At 35.4% G+C, this 17,730-nt stretch overlaps 1 pseudogene; it reads left to right on the forward strand.

Moving 5' to 3' along the window:
- Window positions 1–431: 431 nt before the first annotated feature.
- Window positions 432–1,583, forward strand: LOC120367735 (nitric oxide synthase-interacting protein pseudogene; annotated as a pseudogene).
- Window positions 1,584–17,730: the final 16,147 nt, after the last annotated feature.

Genomic DNA, 17,730 nt, shown 5'->3' on the forward strand with positions numbered 1-17,730 from the left:
CATACACATACAATTTTTACCATATATGTGTGTGTGTATATGTACATAATACATTTTTTAAAAAATTTCTGCTGTCTCCACAGAGTAGCTGGTCTCAGAAAAAGTCACAGAAGTGACCGTATCCAAGAATCTGGGGAAAATAACAACAGGATTAATTAATATCAACACTCGCTCCTCAAATTTATTGTCTTTTTAATGTAAGATTTAAAAATATGATTAATGGGTTTTCCCCCAGAAATATAATCAAGCACGTGTACTTTCAAAAATATTTAAAAATTGTTATCAAATAAATAAAGATTATAACACATTCATTCATACAAAGTTAAATATTTACAGATCAAAATTCAGACATTTCCAAAAGCTTGCTAAAGGAAATAATATTTATTTTAGCTTCCAAGAAAAACAACAGACAGTTGAAGAGTCATTCGTGACTCTTCATAACGCGGCATGGGAAGAACTGCACGGCGTGGGCTGTCTACACCTGCCACGGGAAGAGGAAGCGGGGGGCTGTCTACACCTGCCACAGGAAGAGGAAGGGGGGGCTGTCTACACCTGCCACGGGAAGAGGAAGGGGGGCTGTCTACACCTGCCATGAGGAGGGAGGGCTGTCTACACCTGCCACGGGAAGAGGAAGCAGGGGGCTGTCTACACCTGCCACGGGAAGAGGAGAGGGGGCTGTCTACACGTGCCACTGGAAGAGGAGGGGGGGCTGTCTACACCTGCCATGAGGAGGGAGGGCTGTCTACACCTGCCACGGGAAGAGGGGGGGGGCTGTCTACACGTGCCACTGGAAGAGGAAGGGCACAGCGGCCTCAGGCTGTGGGACCCAGAACACGCGACCGAGCCGAGATGCCGTGAAGGACTGGACTGCCGTTGCCTCTCCCTGCAGCCCTGCCGCGATCCTGTTGTCACCCCAGACGGCTACGGGTATGAGCGCGAGGCCCTCCCGGAGGACACCCCGCATCCGCAGACGGAGATCGCCCGGCAGATGAAGGCCTGTGAGAAGCAGCAGAAGGAGCTCCGGCCGCCGGCGGCCTCTCAGGGGAGGAGTCGGCCACCGTGAGCCGCTCCCCAAGCCTTTCACAGCCAAGGCGTCGCGGCCCCCAGCCCAGGTGACGCCCAAGCCGGGCCCAGCGTGGGTCCCCCGAGGAAGGACAAGGACAAAGTGCTGCCCAGGGTCTGGATCCCGTGGCCGACGCCGGAGGCCGAGGCCCCCACTGGAGAAGCCGTCCCGCTCGGTGACCGGCCCCACGTGGGGGAAGCCCCTGCACGTGTCGGACCCCACGCCCGTGCCCTTCGCGCCGCAGCTGGGACCCGCGACAGCCTGAGCAACGCCACCCCCCGCGCTGTGCTGCGGCCCTGCGGGGCTGTGGTCACCCTTGCATGGGTGGAGAAGCTGATTCGGAAGGACATGGTGGACCCTGTGAGTGGAGACGAACTCGCGGACCGCAGCATCATCTTGGGAGGCGGGGCGGTACCGGCTCCGGAGTGAAGCTGCAGAGAAATCGCGGCCGGTGATGCAGGCCTGAGTACGCGCGGGAGACCAAATAAACCAGCTTGGGTGGGAGAAAAAAAAAAAAAAAAAAAAAGGAGAGAGAGAGAGAGAGAGAAGAGAAAGAGAAAGAAAGAAAACAGAAATAAGGTATCAGAAAACTATTCAAAATATAACTCACAAATTACAAGTACTACAGCTCATGATAGAAATGAATTTTAAAGCAAGCACATGACATAGTTTTCTCAAACAGGGAAAGCAGTAAAATTTCCTTTAGCATTATTGAAATGCAGCACATTTTTCACCTTCTGCATTTAACTCTGGAGTTCTCCCATTCTTTATAAAGTCTCCAGGACAGCAGCATTCAAAACACCTAATTAGTTGTATACAATAAGAGCTTACTAAACTCAAGAGAAATTAAAGGGTATTTTCAATAAACAATTGTATTAATATAATTAACTTTTATTCTGGTTTATATAATTTAATTAATGTTAGCTTTGAAAAGCAGAGACATTTTCGAAACATGAATTATTTTAGTAGAAGTGTCAATATTAAATGGCAAATGATTTGAAAATTATACTGACCAAATCACTGCAGGCTGCTAAATACTCTACTCAGAATGTGGACATGTTTCATTTTAAAACATTCATACTTGCTCCCATTAACAGTCTGCTATTCAACAAAAAGCACTTTTCATTAGAAAGAATTAGTCTTCTTGGTAAATTCCTCCTATACTTCAGGTACTTGGGCAATGCAATTTTTATTTCGCCTAATCTTTTCTTTATTGTAATTATTATTTGTAATAGATGACGTTAGTCTCCTTTATTTCCTTTTACTGTAAGTTCCAGTGAATCTAGACATAAGTTCTGCAAACGAATATAGGAGATACTTTTCTCTGTTATTTAATGTACTGATTTGTAATGCAAATATGAGGAATGTTACACATTTGTAATTGACTGTAAATAAAATTGATATTAAACAATAAAATAAAATTGCATTAAGAGAACAGATACCTACATAATCTATGAGCTTATTCTAATTTAGATTTTACTTATAAATTTGCATGATATTTGCTACTTGTAGGTATGCTTTTTTAGTCTTAATTTTGTGCTTTTTAAGAACCAATTTGATGTCTGAGTAGGCTCAAAATGATTTTACATTTTACTACCTATTCCCTTGTTTATCCATCAGTCATTTAACTCTTTATCCTACAGTAAAAATTCTTTCTCATAAATAGATTCTTATTTGTAGAGAAAGATAATTTACATCTCTATCTAATATTTAGTTTCCTAGTTGTAGAAATCAAAACCCTTATTATATATATATATATATATATATATATATATATATATATATATGTACACACACATGTGGCATATAGGGGACTATTTCATTAAATATTTGAACCAAATCCACTTTCACAATTGATCATAATATTTAGCTTTATTCTACAGATAGAGGCAATCTTAAAACTAAGATTGCCTGGCATTTTAATCTTGCTTACCTACTCTGAGCCAGATGTTTTATGTATATTATTTATTTATTTCTCATGTAGTAAGTACAGTGTTATTATAAACATTTATTAAGCTGAGTAAATAGCCTCAGATCTGTAAATTCTCTTACTTTAATGTCACTAAAATTGGCAAAAGTAGAATTTAATTCTGTTTCTGCCTGACATTATAGATCATGTTATACACATTTTTCTATTAAACATACATGCTAATACTGTAAAATATACGTGGTGTCTGTGACCATGCACCTCGTATGCCACCAATTATACAGCAGTGTAACTGATTAAGGACCCCAATGGCTGCACTCTGAAACCCATGGAAACATTGGTACTCTAACCAGGGTTGGGCGCAGGAGTTCAGCTCCCTGCCCGTCCATCGCCAAGATCGCCAAAGATGTAACCGGAGAGGAGCAGAGCTGCACGGGTGTCCCAAAGACTCTTCCAGTTTCCCCGATCTGATGTGCCCAGGTCCTTGGCCTCCCTTACCAGAGCTATGGCGGACGAGGCCCTGGAGGCCCAGTGAGCTTACCATTGGAATAAATATCACAAACCCAAAGAGTTCATCGGAGAGCGATTAATTAGGCAGAGAGAGCGAGAGCGCGCTCTCCCATGCTGCTGTGGGAGGCAAATCCATCCCTATAGGTAAGGAGTAGCATAACCTTGGAGTTATTCCCACCCCATTCATGTTTTTGTCCAATGAGAGGAGTTCTTTCAAACCTCCTCTGGAGTGATTGATCTTTGACCCTGATACGGGATTGGCTGCTACATCGGGCAACGGAGGCCCTTCCTCCCAGAGCTTTTCGCGGGCTTTTTGAACAAAGAAGCTCGCCTGGAATTTCTACCTAGCCCAGCACTAGAAAGTCAGACAAAGAACTTTAAGATCCCAGATGGAAACGTGGATAGAGGTAAGGCGCTGGGAAATCCCTGCCTTTGAAACCACGCCCCTTGTGGACTAGGTTTTCCTTAACACGGTTCCTCAGTACCAAGGTCAGACGTCCCAGTCTAAGTATAAACACAGCAGGAATACCTAGGCAAAGCCATGCGTAGGCAACGTGGGATCTTTTTCATGGATGACCTTTACTGGGACACTCCCCAGTACCGTTGCTGTGTCTTTCTTCGACTGCATAGCAGTCTAGGACACATCTAGCCTATCTTGTCTCCCTCTCTCATCTTCAGAGCCAGAATTGCTTTCCAGTCTTACTGATAACTTGTGTACACGACTTTTTCCAAATTAAATGCTTGCACATTAAAAAAAAAAAGAACAGTCATTTTAAATGAATTTTGTAAGGGTCCAGTGGTCAGAGGTATGTTGGAGTCATCTCTCCAAAGTAAAAGACAAGTGCCATATTCTTATTCCTCAACACAAAAAGAAACACGAGGCCTAATTGTCCCTTCTGGAATCTGAATGCAACATTTTCCGTATCTAAGTTTATTGTTCTGACCCACATGCCTGGTGATATGAAAGCTGTAAGTTTTGAGTAGGGCTTAAAGCAAGAAAAAAACGTGTAGCAGGTGTAGTCACCCAGGGATCCATTGCTTTGACCGTGTGACCAAGCATAGTTATTGTACTGGAAGTGGCAGCAGGAGAAAATGATGCCGTGTGAAGCTTACAATAAGCTTCAGTGGGTGAACCACAATGTGTATCCCTGGGTTTCTTGAGAAATGCTATGCCATTAGCGGCAAAGTATAATATACTTTTACACATCTTGGTGTACTATGGACTTTGGTAGTCTTTGAACATTTAATCATGAAAGACCAAACGAGCATGCATCTGAGGATGACCATAATGTGATGGGTTATGTAAGATTTATTAAATCTTAAAGTGTGATAGACATAACAAAAGTCTATCAGGACAAAATTAGTATATCCTGAATCTAGTCCAAACAGGATGAGACAGCCAATTAACCTCACAACCCCACGTCAGTCACAATAATTACAATAGTATTCCACTTCCATCTTATAGTCATGGCTGTATGAAGATGCAACATCCAACTGAATGAGTAGGAAAATCAAAGACTTGGTTTAAAGATGGGTCACTGCAGAAAATATGTGCAGTACAAAATGAACAGCGGCTGGATAACAGCTACATATGAGAGTGGGCTTGGAGGATGTGGAAAGGGAAGATCTTCCCAGAGGACAGATGTGTGAGGGTACATTTGGTTAAAAAGAAAGATTAAGCATTAAAACTTTAATTATACTAATAAGGGCAATGTCCTATTTCATAATGCTAATTACAATGGTTATAAATGAACTAAGCAAGGTCACTAGGAAAATTTGAAAATACAACTTAATTTTTAAAACATTGCAGATTAAGGTGAATTGTGTTTGCAAGAAATATAACAACAGGCTTAAAATGTTGTTATTAAATATTTCACATAAAGACTATGAAACCTGTGATTTAAAACGTGTAAAATTCTTAAGTAGACAATTAAAGAAAATGACACAGTAATGATGTTTGAATATGGAGGACCAATTCACTGAGTAATGGAAATATAAGAAATAATTGAAAAGTGAATAGAGAACTTTTGGCAAATAATTCATTTACAAACTTTCATTCCTGGCTAGCATGCAGTGAGATAGACACATACTATTTATCAGGTAGTACTTTCTTATTAATATTGTCAGGAATTTATGAAGAACTCTAGCATATCCAAACCCTTTAACTCATCTATTTGTTTCATAAAATCCCTTAGATATTAATCAAAATATTTATCCAGAGTTGTATATACAGGGATAAAAATCTATAATACCATGTATAATAATATTAACAATGTTAATAACACCCATCAGGACAGAGGTAGTACTATTTAAAAAGACGTAGACTTTCTTCTATTTACAAATAAATTTTTAAGTATATACTTCATACTGAACTGCAGGAACCATGAGGCCTTCATCCCTGCTAATCCACTATACTACTCTAGTACCTAACACAGTGCCTGAAACATTGCAAGCAATCAATAAATAATTACGGGGTAAATTTATAGATTGTAAGTGACTAGTTAAATGAACATGACATACTATAAATTAAAAGAAATGATAGAAAACTGTATAAACTGTGACTATGTTTAACCACATAAAATATAAATAATAGTAGTAACTAAAAGTAATTTCTTCCAAGTTAACAATATTTATATTTTAATATACAGATTTTCTTTGATAGTTTCTTTGTACTGGTCAGAGTTTCTCTTTTCCAACCAAACTGTGTTAAGTAGGAAAATGAATTATTTGAAAGGAATAAGTAATATGTTGAATTAAAGAGAAGGCTCAAGAAACAGTGTTTGTCAGAAAATAAGGAACAAAGAAACAGCCTGCTTAGAACACCAACACTGCTTCCTTTTGCCAACGACAGAAACTTGCATGTGCCCACAAAAAATTTAATTCCAAACTTACATGTGCCCACAAAAAATTTAATTCCTCTAAGATCCCAAATATAATTGTTCCCAACACCAAGACCTATTATGGCACGATTTGAAATCCACTGAACTGATATTCTTTCTGTATTAGTAAGCAAGGGTTGCCAAAAACAGACAGACAGACAAACACACAAAAAAAACCACAGACCTAGGAGGTTTAAACAACAGAAATTTTACTTTTAACAGTTTGGGAAGCTAAAAGCCCAGGACGAAGTTGTTTTCACGTTTGTCTTTTCCTGAGGCCTTTCTCCTTGCCTTGCAGATGGCTTTCTCTGCTTGTCCTCACATGGCCTTATCTCTGTGCAAGCACATCCCTACCATCTCTTTTCTTCTTGCTAAGTACACCAGTCATCATGGATTAGGGTCCCATCCTGATGACCTCATTTGCCTTTAATTACTTCCTTCAGGATTTCATTTCCAAATACGGTCACAAGGGGGTTAGGCCTTCGACATATGACTTTTAAGAGGAAAGCAATTCAGTCCATAACAGCCTGCAACTTATATTTTGTGAAATTCCATATATATTTAAAGCTATTAATTCTTTGCTTGGCAGCATCAAATCTATTTGAAATTGGACTTCTTAAAAGGTTTCATCTAAATTTTCTTTTATACTTAGTATTCAAAATATATAAAAATATTTTATCCATCCATGGTTCCAAACTTGAACTTTTGGGTTTTTATATGTGACTCATTCTGCTTTCTCAGCAATAACTTAATATTGTACATCATTTTAGAAGGCTCTGAAAGTTAATTTGGCTTTAATATGGTAGCTTTGCACAATATATCATTTAATACTTAAAGTCTAAGAGTAAAACAAAATATAATATCAATTGTTTGTTAGTATTGTCTTCCCCAGTATAACAATTTATATCCAGATATCTGATTCAATTTGCCTCCTCTTTTAACTCTTTCTTGAAACATTGCTGCTTTGTGGATACATTCACTATATAGGGGAAAAATAAATATCTACAATATTTGAGTAGACATTAGAAAAAATAAGTGTTATTTTGTGACTTCATTTACTATTATATGTAGAATAAAAGGATTCCAGCCTAATGAACACAGAATATCATGCTGCTATGCTCTTGATTTCTTTGTCTCTTTAGAGCAACTGCCTAAATTGATAATAATAAAAAAAAACAACACCTTATTAGATAAACAGATAGATGATAGATAAGGAGTGAGACTAGGGGTGAATTTTTTTTTTAAGCACTATTTTTGAACAGATGAGAACTCCTAAAAGTCAGAGGTTACCAGTAAACTGCAGAAAACTGTCAAGGGACAGCATATTTCCTGAGAAATTCTACAAGAGAAGCATAGAAATTTTAGTGTGCAAAGCTGCATTTTAACAGCCAATTGCAATAGTTATTAAGATATCACATTTCATGTTATCATTACAGCTGTAATGAAGACTGCTAATGATAGTTTTTCCAATGAAGGCTGTCCCTATTCAGTTAGCAACACCTTTTTTTTCCTCAGTGTCCCTTTGATAACCTGTAAGAGTAACTGAAAGATCATTAAATTCATCTCTAAAAAAAGTATCGGCTCTTGCTTCTACTCTATCCCATGTCCTGCCTCTACCCAATCTATTAATGAAAACCAAAGCCCTTAGAAAGCAGCAAAATACAAAAGAAAATTCAAATGTACAAAATAATTTCTTCTGTTTATGTGATAACTATTATATGGATGTTGAATATAAATTATAAACTTAAGTAAGAAATTTATGGAAATGTCAGTGAGGCATTTTTTTTTTCCCCCCTTTTAGGTAAGAGACACCAGAGACCATAGGATGAAGGCATTTAAAGCCGCAATGGAAACAGATGCAAGCCTTTGAAATTCCACGAAAGTAGGCTAGGTCCTATTCAGGAGCAAGAAATTCTGGTAAGGGTAGTTAGAAAAAAATGAACGAAAAATGAAAAAAAAAATGGAGGGCAAAATGGAGAAGAATATTTTTCAATGGAGAATCTGAAAGCTACAAATGAATCAGATTTGGCATATAATGTTAAAATACTTACTATGTGACCAGGTAGGAATTTATCCTACAGAAATAAAAAATTCTGTTCACATCACAGTGGCCTAAATGATTCTTCATGATCACAGCAAACAGAATATGACACAAAAGTCTTTTATCAGCTGAATAGATGAACAAACTCTAGTGTGCCACTACACTGTAATAATGCCCAGCAGCCAAAAGAAACAAACTATATATTGATAAACTCAGTATAACAGATGAATTTCAAAAGCCTTTTGCTGAATGAAATACATAAGTCTCAAAGTATTACATTGTTTGTGATCTCCTTTATGTGGTACTTAGGGAAAGGAAAAGCCACAGGAATGGAGATCAGTGTGTGTCAGGGATTAGGTATGAAGGAAAAACAGCTCAAATTTTTTAGGTGATGAAACAGTTCCACACTGTGATGGTAATAGTCATTAAACAAACCTGTACATGTATTAAAACTCAGAGATACACCAAAATCAGTCTTGTTTAATGCATGTAATTTAAAAAATCAGAGACAAAAATGGACTGAAATAGTTAAGAAAAATGCGAGAGAGGGAGACCGAAGGAGAGAAGGAAAGGAAGAAAGAAGAAAGGATTATTGCTACATTCTAACTTGGAAAAATTGTGGAAATTCTTTTTTTAACTATGACTGAAAAAACTTCTAAGAAAATAGACATCAATTTCTTTTGCTTACAATGTCTTGTTGTTAAAATAATTCAGTTCCCTAGATAAGGTTACAACAAAATCTGTTGTTACTGCTAGTATTTGATGTATTCTAATAAAGTATCAGCTATTAATTCTAACTAGTCTTTCATTTTATAAAAGTAGTTTAAAATAGGGACTTGAACATACCTTGGAAGTATTATAAGAAATATATTTTTAAAATTATATTGGTTAAAAATTGCATGAGTTTTTATATTAATTATTTTATATTATTAAAATTAATTTTTATTTATATTATTTTTATTATATTATTAAATTTTTATATTATTTTATATATTTTTATATTAAAATTAATTTCATTACATTATTTTATCAATTCTCATATCAAAATTTTGATGGATAAATCAGTTATTCATATTTTACATTTAAGAATCACAACATTATATTCAGACTTGATATAAAATAGCAATTGAGTACTTAAGAGACAGTAAACCTCAGTGGGAAAGCCCCCTCTTCCCTTACACTATGGGATATTAATCAAAACATGTAGCTTCTTAAAGATTTAGCTGCTTTATTATAAAATGTCAGTTATAATAATATGAATGAACTTGTTATAAGGTTAAAATTAGTACCATATGTAAATTAGCATGGTACTTGGCACACATAAATTCAGAATTAATATTAAATATTATTGTGATTACTATTATGATTATTTGCAAATATAGCTTTCAATTAACTGTAAAACACAAAAAAGTATTATAACCTTATAAAATTGGCAATTGTTCATACTGCCAACAGTGAAGTACATTCAATATTCCTCTATACGTAAGTATTTATTTTATGTGTTTGAAAACTATGTGTATTTTACTATTTTTATCTGCATGAATGTTTTCAGAGTAATTACTCTAAAAAGTACAGTGTGTTATAGACAAAATATATTTGTTTCATATATTTTATTTTTATTAAAAATATATTTTATTGTTATTGATTTGGAAATGTAAGCACTGATGTTTCTTTCTGTACCACTAGAGGCCATCATATGCTTTCTTAAACAAATAAGTGCATATGCAAATAAATTCTTAATTTGAAAGGCACTTATAAATAGTCTAGAAAAATTCGTATGTTATATAACAGAGTAGACACCATATGGAGTCTGGGTGGTTTGCTCTCCTTTACTGGATTATTCTACATCCTAGGCTAGATTGGTAGCTATAACTGAAGGCAACTTGATTTTCTAGTAGATACATTTGTTATGGCAAATACAAATAAATAAATGCAAGTAAAAATAAGATGTATTTTCAAGTTCAGCAAAGATTTTGTCATGTCAATTGTTTTTGTTGCTTTCTTTGTAATATATTTAAAGGTATAACGCCAATCAAGTAAATGGAAAACATTTCAATTTCTGAAGTATATTAGACATTTGTAACATGAAGTAATGATAACCACAAACGGATGGCCTTTATTTTTCTTAGGAACAACTGTGTGAGCTATATTTAAAGAAATACGTAATAATTTCATGCATATGCAAAAAAAAAAGAAGGAAAAAAACCACTGAAATAATTCCAAAAGTTAGCATGTGGCTTTATCATAAAACTTCCTTCTGATTTTTAATTTTAGTGAACTTGGTTTTTTATGGTTTGCGTAGTAGTCCCCCAAGCTGTTCTTCTGCAGTGGGAGCACAAAATCAAAGAGTATTTTGCCATTGTGTCTTTGTCATTTAGTGGTCTAAATATGCCAATCTAGGAGGTATTTACATACATATATTTTTGTTATGATTTACATTATCGATTTATATTATGATGTTACCAATTTTTATACATAGTAATGGAAAAGTAACTTGATTAAAAGCAATACCCATTATGTCAGAATACGTATGGAGCATATTTGAAGAATAGGTATGAGAAACTGTAAAATAACCCTGGTAATAATTAAGACTATACTTTGGAAATGATTTAAAATATTGTTTGCTAAAGCATGAAATATCATTTGAAATCATGCTATTATTTTTTAAAAATTAATGAGCAGTGGTATATCACAATGGCCCTGATTAAATGATACAGAAAAATTAATCTCCACCACAGCAATTTTACATAACATTGTATGTAGAACCACCGATGTGAAATATCACTACAGCCCTGTTAGATAATTATAGCAGGAGTAGGAGCTTTTTAGAGCCCTAAAGATTTGCTCTTTAGTTCAGGAAATAGAAACAAACATTTTAGTAGCAAAAGCTGAATCACATGTTCTTGGGGCACATCACTTATTCAAAAAGCCGTATCTGTGCTAATGGGGAAAGGTCTCACAGGTTATTTTACAACCCAACGTAATGACAGTAATGTATGTTATTTTATTAGCTGGTAGATAAGTCTTCTGAATGCAATCATGCATGTTTATAATTGTAGTAATAATTGTTCATTAAAATTTAACAAATATAATATCTTCTGAGTTTATTGAATTTGATAATATATCTAAATCCTATAAATTCAGATAACTTTTGTTTCGATTTTTTTAATCCAATATAAAAATATAGCCAAATTAGGCTTAAATTGTTTTACAATCAGTCAAGAAAATAGAAATTATCATTTTATTTATCCTTCATGGATTAATCTCATATCTGTAGCAGCACTAAATAATAAAATAAAATCCATGATAGCTCTGAATAACAAAGTAAAATCTGTGGAAGATGTAAGATAGCTTAAATAGCTATCAGCTTTTCTATACGGTTACGCAATACTCTTTATGATACAAATCTATAGTTTATCTACATATAATAATTTATGTAGATCAATATATTTGAAATATTGAATTAAGATTTATTTAACTTTAACACATAACTTAAAGACAGTACAATACATTTACAATACATTTAGTACTAGGCATACTAATTATAAGGGTATACTGACAGAAAACAGCTTTTAACAGGCAAAAGATTTGTAAAAGTGTTTAAAATTTATATAAAAATTATATAAATAAAGCTATAGTTTCAGCACAAAAAAGACCCTCATGTATATACTTAGAAGGATACTTAACACCACTAAGAAATAGCCCTTGACACAAAATATAGGCAGGAGAACCATATTGTAAAACATTAAACACAATCTTTGCATTTAGCTCATTTGTTTCTGATTTTTTGTCCTGCTGAAATTCATCTAAAAGGATAGATAGTGCTTTAAAATTGTCTGATATATTTAATCTAATTAAATTTCGATAATGTGAAGAATTTAATGTTAACTCACCTCATGATTTTAGTTTTAACATATATAATTATAATTTAATAAATATTTGTAACTGAAGATACAATCTATGTCCACATGTTTTTAACCTAGTAACAAAGGTATATTTCTGAGCAAGATATTTTTACAGTTCTTTCACATGATGAAAAAAAATCAGAAATAGGAACATTTGTTTGGGTATGTCGGCGCTGGCATCACTTTTAAAATTTTAACCACTAGAATTGCTTTATTTTTTTAATTTTGAAATGAATTTGTGATACCCAAATTGAGTGAGGAAAAAAAAGGAGGAAAGAAAGAAGGAAAATTAGCCTGGACCCAGTGGCTCACACCTGTAATTCCAGTACTTTTGGAGGCCCAGATTGGTGAGGCCAAAGCGGGTAGATCACTTGATTCCAGGAGTTCAGTAGCAGCCTGGCCAATATGGCAAAACCTCATCTCTAGTAAAAATGCAATAAGTAGCCTGGCATGGTGGCACATGCCTGTAATCCCAGCTACTTGGGAGACTGAGGCATGAAGTCTTTTGAACCTGAAAAGCAAAGGTTGTAGTAAGTTCAGATCATGCCACTGCACTCCAACCTGGGCAACAGACCTAGATTCTGTCAAGAAAGGAGGGAAGGAAAGAAGGAAGGGAGGGAGGGAGGGAGAGGGAGAGAGGGAGAGAGGGAGGGAGGGAGGGAGGGAGGGAGGGAGGGAGGGAGGGAGGGAAGGAGAGAGAGAGAAAGAAAGAAAGAGAAAGAGAAAGGAAGAAAAAGAGAAAAAAAGAAAAAGAAAGGTGGGAGGGAGAGAAGGAAGGAAGGAAAGAAAGAAAAAAGAGAAGGAAAGAAAAGAAAGAGAGAAAGAAAGAAGTCAGATATAAATTAGTTTATCTGCATTCTCCACTTAGACATTTTCTTTTTTTTTTTTACATTTTGCTATTTTTTTAACACTTTATTTATTGGATGATTACTAAACAGAGTAAAACATAATTCAAGGAAGTTGCAGGTAATAATATGATGTATTTATGTAATTTTGAAGTTAATTTTAATTTGAGTTGAAAAAGTATTTCTTCTATTGTCACATTGCTAAATACTATGAAACAATCTGATCTTGGTTAATAAAATCTAAGCTTTCTTCTTTACTTTTATTAAAATATTCACCAAGTATTATGTAGTATGGTATAAAACAAGTGCTCTCTCTCTTATTTAAGATCTTTGATTCAGAATTGACATTTCCTAAATTGGATCTTTCATAAATCTATATATGCAGATTTTTAAAAAATATCCTCTATAAAGGCACAGTCCTAACTTTATATTTTACTTATGAAGACTCTGTGAATACATGAAACCTTTGAGGATTTAAAAATAATAAACACTCTGAATGTTGTAATATTAAGAGGAATTTTAATCTTGGAAAATGAGATATCATTCTACATGCCAGCATTATCTCCTCCTTATACTGTGGGATTTAGTTTTCCTGCTAAAAAAAAAAAAAAATACTAAATCATCTTGGGCATTCTCCTTGGGAAACGAATAGCTGAGATTTTCAACAACCTAATCAAACTAGACCAAACAAAATAATGACAAACAATACAGCTGGGATTAAAGAACCAAGAGAAAAGAAATATGTTTATATTTAATTGTTTAAATAAAAATATATATCGATCAAAATAACATACTTAAATTTTTATTTATTTTTATTTTTTATTTATTAATTTTTTGAGACAGAGTTTCATGCTTGTTGCCCAGGCTGGAGTGCAATGGTGCAATCTTGGCTCACCACCACCTCTGCCTCCTGGGTTCAAGCAATTCTCCTGCCTCAGCCTCCTGAGTAGCTGGTATTATAGGCATGTACCACCATGCACAGCTAGTTTTTGTATTTTTAGTAGAGACAGAGTTTCTCCATGTTGGTCGGGCTGGTGTCGAACTCCTGACTTCAGGTGATCCACCTGCCTTGGCCTCCCAAAATGCTGGAATTACAGGTATGAGCCTCAGAGCCCATCTTAAATTTTTAAAAATCAGAAAAGAGAGGATGAATCTTGTTTATATAAATTACCAAGTTGCTAAATATAGAAGCTAAGTCAGTCAAGTCAGCAAATAAGTATTCATTGCACCCAACATTTGAGTCACTGATACTTTCATTGAGATTGGTTCATAAAATCATTTTATCCTTTGTTATTATATACAATATGAATAGTGTCTTATCACACGTCCCTTTATTATCGAGTAAGCAGGTTCAGATACTTTGCTCTGCCAACTTCGTGTGTTCGGAGAAGTATTGTAACTACTGACCTATGTGATCAAGGTATCTATGGAACTCTCATGTTTTATTCTGTTCTCTCATTGCTGTGAATAATTACCACAGACTCAGTAATTTATAAATAAATATGTCCTCAGGAAACAAAATTATAGTTGAAGGCACCGCTTCACAGGGAGCCAGGAGAAAGAATGAATATAAGCAGGGAAATGCCAGATACTTATAAAACCATCAGACTTCAGGAGACTCATTCATTATTATGAGAACAGCATGGGGCAACCACCCCATGATCTAATCACCTCACTCAACGTCCCTTTCCAAATACACTGGTGTTACAATCAGGTTACAATTCAAGAAGACATTTGGGTGGGAACACACTGCCAGACTTTCAGCCCCTGACTTCTCCCAGATCTTGTCTTCCTCATATTTTAAAGCACAATTATGCTTAGGTGTTTCCATACGCCCTCTGAAATCTGGGTGGAGGTTCCCTAACATCAATTCTTGAATTTTGTGCACTTGAAGACCCAACACGTGGAAGCTGCCAAGGCTTGGGGCTTGGACCCTCTGAAGCAACTGCTTGAGGTGTACCTTGGCCCCTTTTAGACACAGGTGGAACCGAAGCAGCTGGGGTGTAGTCCACCATGTCCCAAAACTGCAAAGAGCAGGAGGGACCCTGGGCTCAGCCTGTGAAACTATTTTTCCCTCCTAGGCATCTTGGCCTGTGTTTGGAGGGGTTGGTGTGAATGTCTCTGACATGCCCAGAAGACATTTTCCCCGTTGTCTTGGTGAATAACATTCAACTCTTCATTACTTATGCAAATTTCTACAGCCATCTTGAATTTCTCCTGAGAAAATAGGTATTTTTTTCTTACCTGCTGACCTCATGAATAGGCTGCAAATTTTTCAAACTCTTATTCTCTGCTTCCTCCTGACTGCTTTCCCACTTAGAAATTTCTTCCACCAGTTATCCTAAATCATCTCTCTCAAGTTCAAAGTTCCACATATCTCTAGTGCAGGGACAAAATGCTGCGAGTCTCTTTGCTGAAATATAACAAGAGTCACGTTTATTCCAGTTTCCAACAAGTTCCTTATCTTCATCTCAGACTACGTCAGGCTGAATTTCCTTGTCCATATCACTTTCAGCATTTTGGTCAAAACCATTTAACAAGTCTCTATGAAGTTCTAAACCTTCCCAAACTTTTCTGTCTTCTTCTAAGCCCTCCAAACTCTTTCTGTTACCTAGTTCCAAAATTGCCTCTACATTTTTGGATATCTTTACAGTAGTACCCCATTCCTGGTACAAATTTACTGTATTAGTCCATTCTCACCCTGCTATACGAACTGTGCAAGAGTGGGTAATTTGTTAAAAAAAGAGAGGAAAGAGCTTTAATTGACTCACAGTTCAGCATGGCTGAGGAGGTCTCAGGAAACATACAATCAGGGTAGAGGACATCCCTTCAGAGGAAGAGAGAATGAGTGCAAGCATGGGCAATGCCAGACACTTATAAAACCATCCGATTTTGTGAGACTCACTCATTGTCACTAGAACAGCATGGGGGAACCACCCCGATAATCTAATTACCTAACACAAAGTTTCTTTCCCATTATATGATGATTACAATTCAGATTTCAATTCAAAATGAAATTTGGTGCAAATATTTTGGCTCTGCAAGCTTGTGTGTTTAGAGAAATAGTATAACTACTGACCTGCATAATCAAGGTACCTATGGAACTCTCGTATTTAGTCTATGAGTTAGGTTAAAAATTAACTGTTAATTTCTGGAGCTCTCTGCCCTCTCCAGGACAACCTCGTTAGCTCTCTGAGAAAAAAAAAATTGATCAATTGTTAACTTGAACCTCAGCTTTTGATAAAATTTCAGACAATTTTCTTTAGTATGTCTGGTTTTTATCAGGTGGCTTGTCTAAAATATGATACAAGGTCTAAAGTAGCATTAGTTAATTAAAAATATCTGATAGCAATTCACTGATTTTTTTTTTTTTTGTCTTCAGCCATTTCTTTAACTTTGTGGAGGCAATTCTCAATGTTGCTCTGAGTTGTGAAGTCAAATCAGAGCTTATCATAGATGACACTTTTCATGATACTTCTGTGTTTTCTAACCTAGTCAGGTATAACTCCAGATGGAAAAAGAATGACCTAGTCACCATCTGCTGCCAGAGCCTTGTCATTCATTTTCTCTGTGGTGGAGTGGTCTATGCTCTTTTATGGATTTGTCTACATGACAGCAAACTAACACTTTGAAAATTAATTAACAAGAACATATGGAAGTGGGTGTCAGTTTCATAACATACAAAATGGTTCAATTTTGTAAAATCCATCATCCAAGTATTTCTTTTCAAGCAGTCTTCCAAAATCATTTAGAAACTTGAAGGAGGGTATACCTTAGTTATTCTGACTTACTAATTATGATGGATAATAAATCTACACGAAATTATTCTCTATCTTAATTATATAGGAAATCGTAAGACAAAATATTTCACCTTTAAGTACTCAGATTTACTTTAATACATCAACTTCCAATTTTTACACTAATACTTTTTTCATGGCACACAGTATGGATTAAACATTGGTTTTGTTTCTTTTCAATTAAGCAAAACAGTTAGACTTTATAAAGTGAAATAATTTATATTAGTGAAATAACTATGAGATATTTTTATAGTAACATGATTCTAAATACATTCATGCATTGCTTAACAATAGGGATACATACTGAGAAATGTGTGGTGATGTGATTTCATCATATGTGAGCATTACTTAGTGTATGTACACAAATCTAAAAAGTACAGCTTACCACACGTGAAGGCTATATGGTATAGCCTATGCTCTTAGGCTACATACCTGTACAGGATGTTACTGTATAGCCTATACTATGAGGCTACAAGCCTGTACAGCATACTGCTGTACCAATTGTGTAGGCAGTCGTAACACAATGGCAATTGTGTATCTAAGCATACATAAACCACAACAATGTCACTAGGCAATAGGAATATTTCAGCTCCATTATAATCTTATAGAACACTGTGTTTCTGTGGTGTGGCCTATCAACCAAAATGTAATTATGAGGCACAATATTAACATATTTGGTAATATTTTTATTTTGACTAGATATTTATTACTGAAACTGGTAAATTCACAAAAGAAAGTATTGATTAAAGTTATGAAATTATTC

This window comes from Saimiri boliviensis, chromosome 3, assembly GCF_048565385.1.
Source record: "Saimiri boliviensis isolate mSaiBol1 chromosome 3, mSaiBol1.pri, whole genome shotgun sequence".
Classification (NCBI taxonomy): Eukaryota; Metazoa; Chordata; class Mammalia; order Primates; family Cebidae; genus Saimiri; species Saimiri boliviensis.